The sequence below is a fragment of the Mus caroli genome, unplaced genomic scaffold, assembly GCF_978045245.1.
Source record: "Mus caroli unplaced genomic scaffold, Mus_caroli_1 scaffold_4, whole genome shotgun sequence".
Classification (NCBI taxonomy): Eukaryota; Metazoa; Chordata; class Mammalia; order Rodentia; family Muridae; genus Mus; species Mus caroli.
In genome coordinates, this window is record NW_028227259.1 from 145631404 (window position 1) to 145643358 (window position 11955).

Here is an 11955-nt window from a genome sequence, read left to right on the forward strand (position 1 = left end):
ACCTGACCTGGGCATACACTGGTGGACTTGGGACCTAAAGTACCAAATAGTGTAGAGAGCTGCTGATTTGCTAAGCACACAGACATCTGCAGCTATTTTTATCTACTTCTCTAAGACAAAACTATTTTCTACGTGTAATACATATTATTTGGATTCAGTGGGGGATATCTCTTGTACACAGGGAAACTGGTACATATCATACAGAAATATGACCCTCCTCAGTTTCTTTTGAAAAAATTTTTAGTGTGGGATATGTGTGTGTGCCGTGTCTGTGTGTGTATGTTTGGTGTGTGTGTGTGTGTGTGTGTGTGTGTGTGTGTGTGTGTGTATGAGCTCATGCATAATTGGTCAGAGGACATCCTGTGGAAGTCAGTTCACTCAACTACGTGTGTCCCAAGGATCTAACTCAGGCCATTGGCGGCAGGTGTCTTTACCACCCGAGCCTTTCTCTGGCCCTGCTCTGAAGTTTTACATGTTAAACAAACTAAATGATTGGTGACAAAGGAAGGCAGAGTTAAGGGCATTCAAATCCCTCCCTCTTCTGTCTTTGCAGTAATTGTGTGAGCGCTTATGTTGAATCTACTGTTTAAGCACTGACATGTGTTATGCATGACACGTTGAAGACCTGAAGCGTATACAGAAGACAGCCACAGCCCAGAGTCTGGGAGAACGTCTGTTTCACAGGAACAATTCACAGCTGAGCCCCTGTGTATGGAGCTCCAACTGTGTACCTGGGACTTCTCCAAATTAACCTCCAAACCATCTCACATTGTTTGTTGAGATGTTAGATTGTGCAATGTGCCATTTGGAAGCTGTTCCATTCATCTCAACTGTAAGTGCTTCACTGTGTAGAACTTAGGACAATGAAGAGATTTGGGGGAGAGACAGACAGCATTGTTGGCATCAGGCAGATTAGCTGGCACGTGGTAATAATAAAAAAAGCAAATTGACTGTTAGTGGGTTTTATTTCTGTTTCAATATTCTCTACTAGTGGCTGGGGATATGTCTAAGTTGGTAGAGCACCTGCCTAGAATCCCCTAGTGAGGGACTTGGTGGTGTGGTTCAGTGGTAAAGCACCTGTCTAGAATCCCCCAGTTGGGTGGGGGATTGGGGGCATGGCTCAGTGGTAGAGCCCCTGCCTAGGATCCCCCAGTGAGGGACTTGGTGGTAAGGTCCTGAATACAGTGTTTATAATATCAATACTGCAGAGGCAGAATGATCAGAGATTCCAGGTTAACCATTATTACACAATTAGATCCTGTCTCAAACAAAACTAACCACAATAAAAGCATCCCGTTCTCCCTACCCCCTGCCCCTCTGGATGGCACTCCATGCTTGAATTGCTGTGCACTGGCACCCACCCACATCCCTGTATCACACAGATGTAGCTCAGGTCAGGATAGGCCAAGGCCTCCCAGAGCTGACCTCCAGCTTGTGAAAACCACTTTGGATGCTCTGGGGTTATAGCACCATTGTCTATGCAGAGTCTTTAAAGTGCATTTAAATATTTCACAGAGTTTCTAAATTTTTTAGAATTCATAAATTTGCAATGGTAACAAGATCATAAAAGGAAAAGCATGCTCCCAACCAACCAGGACACAGAACCCACTTATTTATATGTTGATCATTTATTTCTATTTTTTTCCACCTGGATTCTCTCCAGAGATTTTATTTCTCATTTCTCAGAGAATCTAAAGACAGCAGAACTCAGTATGAAATAATCTTCACTCTGCACCTGTTCAAATGACCAGCAAGACACGAGACATTCATCCTTACATACAACCAGCAACCCAGGGGACATGAGAAAATAAATAACCTAATATCCACACCATGTTGCCTCTCAGCCCTGCATCAGAAGGCAGATAGCATGGATAGGTATTTGAATTTTCCATGAAGGAAACTCTCTGAAGTCCCTCCCTTAAAAGTCTGGTGGACTGGGTACACAGAATTTGGGATGGGGCCTGCTTCCCCTCTGCCTGTGTCTATCCAGCTGATGCTGGAAATCTTGTTTAATTAATAATAAACATAGCAGGATTAGTTTTTCTTTTCTATTTGAACTATATTCGAAATGGGATGGCTGGATGCTTCTTATAGAAACCCTTTGAAAATGAGACCATGTCAGAAATGAGTGATTTCTTATCATTCGGGATGCTGGCAGGGAAGTTTCAGCCGAGCAGAGAACTGATGTCACCTCCTGCTGCTGTCTCTACCACAGAGGCAGTCCGATCTACTTTCTTCCTGGACCCATGCGTGGGGGCAGCTTCTGCAGGCGGTATCTCCTTTCTGTTCTCAGAAGCCTTCTTTCTTCTTTCTGCCTGGGGTCTGCATAAGCCTTGGGAGGCCAGATGTTCCTCGGGTGCAGCAGAGGCAGGCAGGGCTGAATGGAGCTGAGTCCTCGGGGACACATGCTACACTGCACAGCTCTGCCCTCACCACAGAGCTAAAGTTTACATTCAGGAGAACGAAGCTCTCAGAGGCCGGAAGACCTCAGACAAGACTACATTATGTTGTGAACTATGTGTCTTGTTGAGCTCTTGGTCAAGGTTCCTGAGCAATTTTTGCCCGAACCATGGGGAGGCTCTATTTGCAAGAATTTTTCTGTTGGGAATATTTATTGGGCCATTACCACCACATACCTGAATGCTCCTAGGCCTTGTACATGAAATCACAGCCCCTTTGTTCTTTCTTTTTTCCTTCAGGATTGGGGATTGATTCCAGAGCTTCAGCCACAATAGGTAAGTGTTCTTTCTCTGAGCCACGCCCCCAGCCCCTCCCTGGGGGATTCTAGGCAGGTGCTCTACCACCGAGCCACACCCCCAGCCCCTCCCTGGGGGATTCTAGGCAGGGGCTCTACCACTGAGCCACGCCCCCAGCCCCTCCCTGGGGGATTCTAGGCAGGGGCTCTACCACTGAGCCACGCCCCCAGCTCCTCACTGGGGGATTCTAGGCAGGGGCTCTGCCACTGAGCCACGCCCCCAGCCTCTCCCTGGGGGATTCTAGGCAGGGGCTCTACCACTGAGCCACACCCCAGCCCCTCACTGGGGGATTCTAGGCAGGGGCTCTACCACTGAGCCACGCCCCCAGCTCCTCACTGGGGGATTCTAGGCAGGTGCTCTACCACTGAGCTACATCCTCAGTGTTTTGGTTTTTTAATTTTTATCTTGAGATGAAGTGTCACTGATTTGCTCAGGCTGTCCTTGAGCTCCCTCTGTTGTCCAGGGTTCCTGGAATTTGACACACTCCTGTTTTAGCCTCCAGAATAGCGAGGATGGCAGATCTACAGGAGACTGTTTTTTTATGCTCTTTGCAGGTGTGTAGTTCACTGTACTGTAACACACCCTGCAGTACCTTCTCTTATCTCTCCTTCTCCCCATCCAATGCTTCCCTTTCTCCTTCTGTGTTGGTCCTGTTCTCTTTCCATACACATGTGTGCACACAAAAGACAAGCTATTTATCTTTTAGAGTTTGACGTATTATTTAACAACGATCTACAGTTCTATCCATTTTCCCATAAAGGGCATCATTTCATTTTCTTTTGTATTTGAATAAGAGTTTCTTTTGTATTCCATTGTGTGTAAATGCCACCTTCTCTTTTCTTGTGTGTCTGTTGACCATGCTCATCTGACCCTAAATCCCAGTATTGTGAGCAGTGGACAGGACTGTTTGCCACAGCAGCTCATGCCTATAATCCCAGAACTTGGGAAGTGGAGGCAGGATGATTGGTGTGAGTTTGGGACAGCCTGGGCTACATGGTCAATTCCAAGATGGCCTGGGCTAAGACTGAAACTGTGTATGAAAAACTAGAAAGCAAAGTGTGGATTCTGGGCGTTGCTGTGGCGTGCTTACTTCAGGAAGCTGGACAATGGCTGTTGGAGTTTTTTTTTTTTTTTTTTTTGTGAAGAACCTGTATACAACTTTCCACACTGGCCACCCTGGTGCATCCCCCTAAAACCAGTCTGACTTTCTCTTCCTTCCTCTCTCTCTATGTCTTTTCTCTCTTCTTTCTCTGCATACATTCTCCCACCCCGCCCCATCTTTCTTTTCTTTTGTTTTGAGACAGAGCCTAGGCTGGCCTCAGACGTGCTCTGTGTATAAGAATGACCTTGAGAACGGAGCCCCTAAATGTCCATCGCCAAAAGGAAAAGGACACAGTTGGAGAAGTCTGAATACCTGGCTTATCTAAGAAAGGCCAAGTTGTAGCAGTGTGGCTAATCCCTAAACCATAATGTCACGACGTGAGGGTATAGAGGCAAATTCTAGCAGTCCAACAGTATTATTCTAGATTGTGGGCTGACTATTGGAGGGCAAAGCTGGCTTATGGAAGGCAGTTCAAGGACACATGCCTCAGCTCAAGAGAGGGCATGGGAGAATGACCCTACAGATGGGGCTCATCCTGAAGGCTTAGTTTGGGGGTCACAGACTTGAGACAGGGTCTCGCTCTGTAGTACAAGTTGGCCTAGAACTCACTATGTAGCAGAGGCTGCCATTTGATTCACTGTAGCCCAGGCTGGCCTGGAGCTCACTTGATAGCCCAAATGTTCTTTTCCTAACTTGGCCTGCTCTTTCCTTTCTGTATTGTTGCCAGGGATCCAATCCACGGTTCCTTACACACAATATCAGCACCAAACTAACTCAGCTACGTGTCCAGCCCTTAGCCTTAAGCTTCCAGTCCTCCTGCCTCTCCCTCTTAGGTGGTGGGATTGTAGGCCTGTACCACCATGCCAGCCATACATAATTTACATTTTAAAAAAATCCCTCAAAATGAAAAATCTGGCTTTTGTCCATTTTGCACGTCCGGAACTTATACTATTAATCTCTGTATTTTTGTGTGTTTTTAAACATTCATGGTATATAAAAGTCAATGGAAAACCACACCCTGGATCCACGTGGTCCTCTTCATTAAAGGGTCTTGAGGCAGGGCTGACAGGAAAAAGAGACAAATTCGTTGTCCTTAGACAAGAGGTTTTCTAGCCGACATGCCCCCACCCCCCACCCCCGCAGGGTGGCCCACACACGGGGCGAGAGTTGGCTGGCTTAAGAGCAGCACCCGAGAGACCTTAAAAATATTTGGCCACCATGGACCTTATCGATCACCGTAGCCACAGAGGCGTGTGAATGGGGGCGAGGGGTAAAACGCAATCCAATCAATATATGCCTTTCTTCTGCTCCTGACCTCAAATAATGTATGTGCTGATTAAGGAGCCTGTCACTTAGTTTTAAAAGCAGTGTTAAATATTAATTACGAGTCGTATGGCTCGACCCCGGGACGGGTCATCATCTCCTTCTTTCTGGGGTTCTCCTGGGACACTGAAGGAAACCCCACCTCCACTCGGCCACTGGGAAACGGAGCGGATTTCGATTAGAAATCACCACCACTCTCTGTTCCCTCTCCAGCATTAACTGTGGACAGGACAATTACGGAAACAGAATTCATTGTTCGAACAAGCTGAACTCATAATATTAGTGTGGATTTAAAATTTTTTTTTTCTTGGCCAGGAATTAAAAATAGCGTCTTCTCCCCGTCCCCGCCTCCCACCCTCCTGTTCCCTCGCTGCCAGATTTAGAAACAGGGGAACCTTCATAGGTTCCATCCTAGTTAGTATTCGCGAGGCAGCATGGCTCAGAATCGTTTTATTTTAAAAACCAAGTCTTCAGTGGATTCCTACGGGGAGTCCCAGTGCACCAGCTCGGTGTTGGGTGCACGGGGACGGATGCAGAGGCGGGGCATCCGTCTGGGAAGGCTGGGAGCTGACTCTGTGGTGATGCCTGTCCTAGTCAGGATTATCATTGCTGTGATGACACACCTTGACCCAAAGCACCTTAGGGAGTTGCTCTGTTAGTAAAGTGCTTTTTTTGTACACGCGTGGAGACCTGAGCTCACACATCCCCACAAACTGGTAAAAGCCAGCTGCGGCAGCCTATACCTGCTATCCTAATGCTAGACAGGTAGAGATGGGAGGACCCAGACCTGTGAAAGGCCCTGCCTCAAAAAAGAATGTGGGAAATCATCTGAGGAAGATGCCCAAGATTGAACTCTGCTCTCACATGTGTGTGCAAACACACGTGTGCACCTACTTACTTCACTGCATAGGTCAGTCAGGCTAACTGGCTATCCAGTTTCTAGAGATGTCCCTATCTGTCTCCTACCTTGCAGCTCTGGGATCATAAGTAATATGCCTCCCTCCCTCCCTCCCTCCCTCCCTCCCTCCCTCCCTCCCTCCCTTCCAACCTTGCTCCTGCCTCCCTCGATTCCTACCTGCCTTCTTTCTTCCTCCTCCTCCCTCTGTCTGTCTTTCTCCCTAAGTCTCTCTGTCTCCGTATGTCTCTCCCTCTCTCTTTCTTTCTCAAACTCATATTCTCACACTTGCAGAGAAAACAGTTCCTAGCTGAGCCATCTCCCCAGCTCAGAAACTATGTTTCAGCAAAGAATTTTTAGGAACCAGAAGTGATGGCTCTGCAATTAAGAGCATACACCGCTCTTGCAGGACCTGAGTTTAGTTCCCAGCACCCGTAGGGTGGCTCACAATAGCCTCTGACTCCAGCTCTAGAGAACCCAACATCCTCTTTTGTCATCTGCGGGCAACTGTACTCACATGTACACACCACACCCCATATGCATGGTTTAAAAATAAAAGTAAATCTTTAAAAAAATATATTTTATACACAGACTCAGGCAAGAGCCAAAATGCAAAGACTGGGGTTCCTGGTACTTCATCCCTTCCATGTTGTGTTGAAACACCCCCCTACCCCAATAATAAAAGATCTTTACAGATGTAATTTGCCAAGATTAGGCCATGATTACTGCCTGACATTCCAGCTGCCTGGATTGAATCTTCCAGAATCTGTCTTCTAGAAGCTTCTCAAGCCCCAACTCTGTGGTTGCTGGCTCATCCTAACATCTGCGGGTCCTGATGCTGCAGGTACGGGGAAGATTAAATACACATGCCTTCAATAGCAAACCAGGGGACATCCAGGTGGTTGCTATGGGAACCACACTGAGTAGCTCCAACTTCACTGTCCCTTATCAACTTTGTCAGTTGTCAGTAACTTCCTGGTGCATTCTACAAAATAGGAAGTTTACAAGCAGTCTGCTGTCACCAGAGCAAAGTGTGTCTTTGGTAGTTTCCGGGGAAAGAAACCAAAGCTTTAGGACAAGGTGTGTGTGTGTGAGTGTGTGTGTGTGTGTGTGTGTGTGTGTGTGTTTATGGGTGTTTGTCTGCATATATGTGGAGACTCAGGTGTTCTTTTTCAATTGCTTTCCACCCCGTCAGTTGCCATCTTAATTTGAAAAGTAATTTTAAAGATCTATTTTGTTTTTAATTATATGTGTACCTGTGTAGGGATATAGGTGTGTTAGTGCAGGTACCCATAGAAGCCTGAGGGGGCATTAGATCCCCTAGAGCAGGAATTATAGATAGTTTTGAATCACCTGATATAGGTTCTTGGGTGCTATACAAGAGCAGTGTGTGCTCTTAATGCTGAGCCATCTCTTGCACAGTCCTTATTATATGAAACAAGGTATTGCCCTTAAACCTGGAGCTCACCATTTCCATTAGGCTGTCTGGCTGATGAGCCCCAGAGCATCCTCCTGTCTCCACCTCCCCAGTGCTGGGATAACAGGCATGTATCCATGCCACCACAGTCATTATTTAACATGGGTTCTGGGTCTCGAACTCTGATCCTTGCGCTTCTGTGGCAGACCCTTCACCCAGTGGTGCCATCTCCCCAGTCCAATACTCCTACGTGGCTCCATCTCCTCTCTATACTGGGAGCAATAGGACTTCAGTGGTGATGCTGAGCTGTGCCCAGAGACCTTCTGCATAGGCCTCTCAGATTCTTTGATGAGCAAACATTTGAGATTCCTAATTGGGCTACTACCGTAGAGAATTATTTCATTATTAGAGATGAGAGGAGCTGCCCTAAACCTTGATCATCGTGCTCCCTTTGTTGGGAGCTTCTGGTAACTGAATATGCCAGTGTCTCTCTTGCACCTCTCATTTTTCCTCCCTGCATAGCTAATCAGTACTCACTGCTTTATTCTTGTAAGAGTTCTCTGTAAGTCAGCTCAGTTTTGCTGAAGTCTTTCTTTTTGTGCATTTGACACACTATTGGAGGACAGTAGAAATCTTTATGTTCAAGGGCTAGGGGAACAACACTCAAACTCGGATACAATTCAGAAATTATAAGAGGAAATAATTATTACCATAGAGAAGAAATATCACTCTGCTCTACGCTAATGCACTTAACTGTCAAACAAAGAGATCTTTAAGATGATGAAGCATGCACTGCGGGGTAGGAAAATTGAGAGGGGAAAAATATGGCAGCAATTTATTCCCCGGGTAACTGGAATAGGAAGGATCCCATTCTGCATTGTAACCGCTTATGGAGGAAATCTGCGTGAACTGGGAAAGAAGAATGGGGTTAGGAAAATCAGCTTAAGCGCAGGTGTCATGCACAGTCACGGTTCTTACCCACCAGGAGAGAACAGAGGCATGCGGCACAGTTGGGAGGGAGAATGAGAGATGATCCCCATTTCAGGAGGTTGGGATGTTTAACAGCTCCAAGGTCAATGGCAGAAGGCTGATTATCTCTAAGCATCAAAAAAAGACAGAGCTGGGAGATCGGGCAAGGGTAACATGTTTGCTGAGCAAGCATGAGGACCTGAGTTCGATCCCCAGCATCCACACAGGAAGAGCATATGGTAGCCTTTTGTTTGCCTTTTGTTGGGGATGCAGAGAGGGGTGGATCCTGGGGCTCCCTGGCTGGCCAGACTAGCCAATAGGCACGTTCCAGGTTCAGTGAGAAACTGTACCTTAAGGAAGACTGTGGGGCTGGAGAGATGGTTCATCAGTTAAGAGTGTATACTGCTTTGGCAGAGGACTGGAGTTTGATTTCTGGTCTCCACACTGGGTAGCTCACAGCTACCTGTAACTCTAGCTCCAGGGCATCTGATAAGTTCTTCTGCCTCTAAAAACACCCTCATGCACATCCATATACTGCTCCCACAATACACATATGAATACCATTTTAAAATACAATAGAAGCTTAAAAAAAAAGGTAGACAGATATTGGGAAAGGCAAGTTCTGGCCTTCCAGACATTTCCCATTCACTGTCCAACCTCATGTGGAGTAAATGAACTCTTCATTCATTCTAAGTATGAAAGAGTGGAAATGGGGGCCAGGCATGGTAGCGCACATATGTGAGGGGGCAAGGCGTGGTGGCACACATATGTAGTCTCTGCACTTGGGAGACTGAGAGAGGAGGATGACCTTGTCACACAATTTTAAGCTCCGTTGGTAGTGTTTGCCTGGTATGCACAAAGCATGAATCCATTTAAGACATCTGTAATCCCAGTACTTGGGAAGTGGAGGCAGAAGATCAGAGGGGCATCTTCAGTACACAGTGAGGTTAAGGCCAGCCTGGGCTTCGTGAGATTGTGCTTTTTAAAGAAAAAGAAGAAGAAGGGGGAGGAGGAAGAGGAGGAGGAAGAGGAGGAGGAGGAGGAGGAGGAGGAGGAGGAGAAGGAGAAGGAGAAGGAGAAGGAGAAGGAGAAGGAGAAGGAGAAGGAGAAGGAGAAGGAGAAGGAGAAGGAGAAGGAGAAGGAGAAGGAGAAGGAGAAGAAGAAGAAGAAGAAGAAGAAGAAGAAGAAGAAGAAGAAGAAGAAGAAGAAGAAGAAGAAGAAGAAGAAGAAGAAGAAGAAGAAGAAGAAGAAGAAGGTAGTGGTGGTAAAACTGGGTGGTTTTTTTATATCACAAAAATTTAGCATCAGGGTTTTCTTAACACCTATGTAGGATAATATTCAAAACACAGTTTAGAGAGGATGGAAGGGAGAAAGAAAAGGAGGGAAATGATGGAGAGAAGAATTAAGGATGCAAATGAGCTCAGTGTGATGGATATGGTGTGCTCCGTTCCCCAAAGGCTCACATGTTGGAATACTGGGTCCCCAGGTGGCAGCGCAGCTTTGCGAACCTCGAGGAAGTGGAACTTATGGAGCAAGTGGGTCGCTGGAGGATGGGAATTAAAGTTTACAGCCCCTGCTAACAAGAGCACATGACTTCCGAACCCCGCCTCCAGGTCTGTGTTCAAGTAGCACTTCGCTCCTCTATTCCCAAGTTCAAAGTTGCCCTTGCCCTTGCTCTAGCTATGTGACCCCTCCCCCCTTTACAGATTAGAGTCAAGGGACTCTGAGGCTGGCCTCGTTCTGCCAGTGAAGCACACATATTTCAGTCACCAACCTGGTGCCACGTCCTTAATGACTCCAGACTGTGTCTGCTCTGCCATCTCTGCCTGCAACAGCTGCTCCCTCCGTCTGCTCACGGAGCCAGTGCAAGCTGCGTTAGCGTTAGTTACTTTTCACCTCACTAGGACAAAACACTTGGCAGGAATGGCTTCCGGGATGAAGAGTTTATTTGGGCAAACAGATAAAGGGGATGTAGTCCGTCATGGCAGAGAAAGTGTGGCAGCTGGGATTGGCTCTGCAGAAACCACAGACACCCGTTTCTTCTCATCTCTTTGAACCAGGAAGCAAAGAGTTTGGGCAGAAAGCGTGCAGTGATCCACTCCTTCCAGCTGGGCCCCACTTCCCCTTTGCTAAACTCCCCATATAGCGCCATCAGCTGGGGAGCAAGTGTTCAAACCCATGAGCTGATCGGGGGCGACTCACAGTGGAATCCTAACACTGAGCAGTGCAGATTCCTCACGTCCATTAGCATCCACCTGAGCTCAGCATTGTCTCCGCTTGGCCTTCATTAGAGACCCTCTTTGTCTAACAAAGTCTAAAGCTCCCAGCAGTCTTTAACTAGTGTTAACAGTGGTCTGTCTAGACAGGGGTTTCTAGGAACTTGGCTTCTTGTTCAAAGAATTGAAAAAAGTATGCTCAAAGAGAGAAGTAACAAAGGATTTTATTCATAATCAGAGCGAAGGTATAGGGTAGATAAGGCTGCAAGGGAACACTCAGCTCTGAGAAAGCTTGTCGCTCAACCTCCCCCCCACCCCCGCCCCTTCCCTCCCTCCCAGTGACTTCCGGGGACTTCCTTTTATGGGTTCTTGAGGGATTGGTTGTAATGGGCAGAGTGAGGGTGGTTTCTGCTTTTGATTGACCGACTTGGGTTATGTAGGCCTTTGTTCAGTGTACACACCCTTTCCCACAATGCATCTGACTTTAATCGTGTGTACATCCAGTCATGAATAAGATGGCAAATTAGGGAGTTTTTCCTAAAAGTTCACCCACAGTATAGTTTGACTTATTGTACATGCACTTGAAACCAGTCCAGGAGGTATTGTCCCGCTCGCTGCTCCTAGTTCCAAAATACACTTCTGGATGTGTTTAGCAACGAAAGGGGAATTTCTAGGGAACTCTAGTTTGGAGTGAGAATAGACTCCTGGATAGAGGGGTGCGTAAGGTTTGATGAAGGTGGGGTTTCCAAAAGGGCATTTGTGTAATTGAAGCCAAGTGGGTTCCAGGTCGCTAAGTTGTCCCTATGCTTGTCTGCCTCGCTAGGACCTCCATCATCATCAAAGCCTTACTTATCCTTACCAGTTCTTTCAAGGTGCCATCTTCTATTCTCGGCACCTCTTGTACCTGTTTTCTCTGTGCTAGCACCCAGACGCAAGCTTGTTCTCCCCCCCCCCCCACGCCCACTCCCCGCTCCCAGGCTGCCCTTGAACCTCTCCCTTCTGATGATCCCTTCCACCCTGCTCTGCCCCATGCAGCCCATTGATCGAGCTTCTCTGGTTCTCTCTCCTAGTGAAGCCCACAGCCACACCTTACTTCTTTCCAGCTACCGCAGTGTGGACCCCAGAGGGGGCACCACGCATCGCCTGTGTCCCCTGGGCCAGCGCTCCACCTGGCAGGCAGGCCTGTGTTTTCATTGCACTTGAGATTTGTTTTTGCTGCAGATGGTGAGACACGCTTTCACAGAAATGATTGCCCCAGAGGAAGATTGTACTCACAA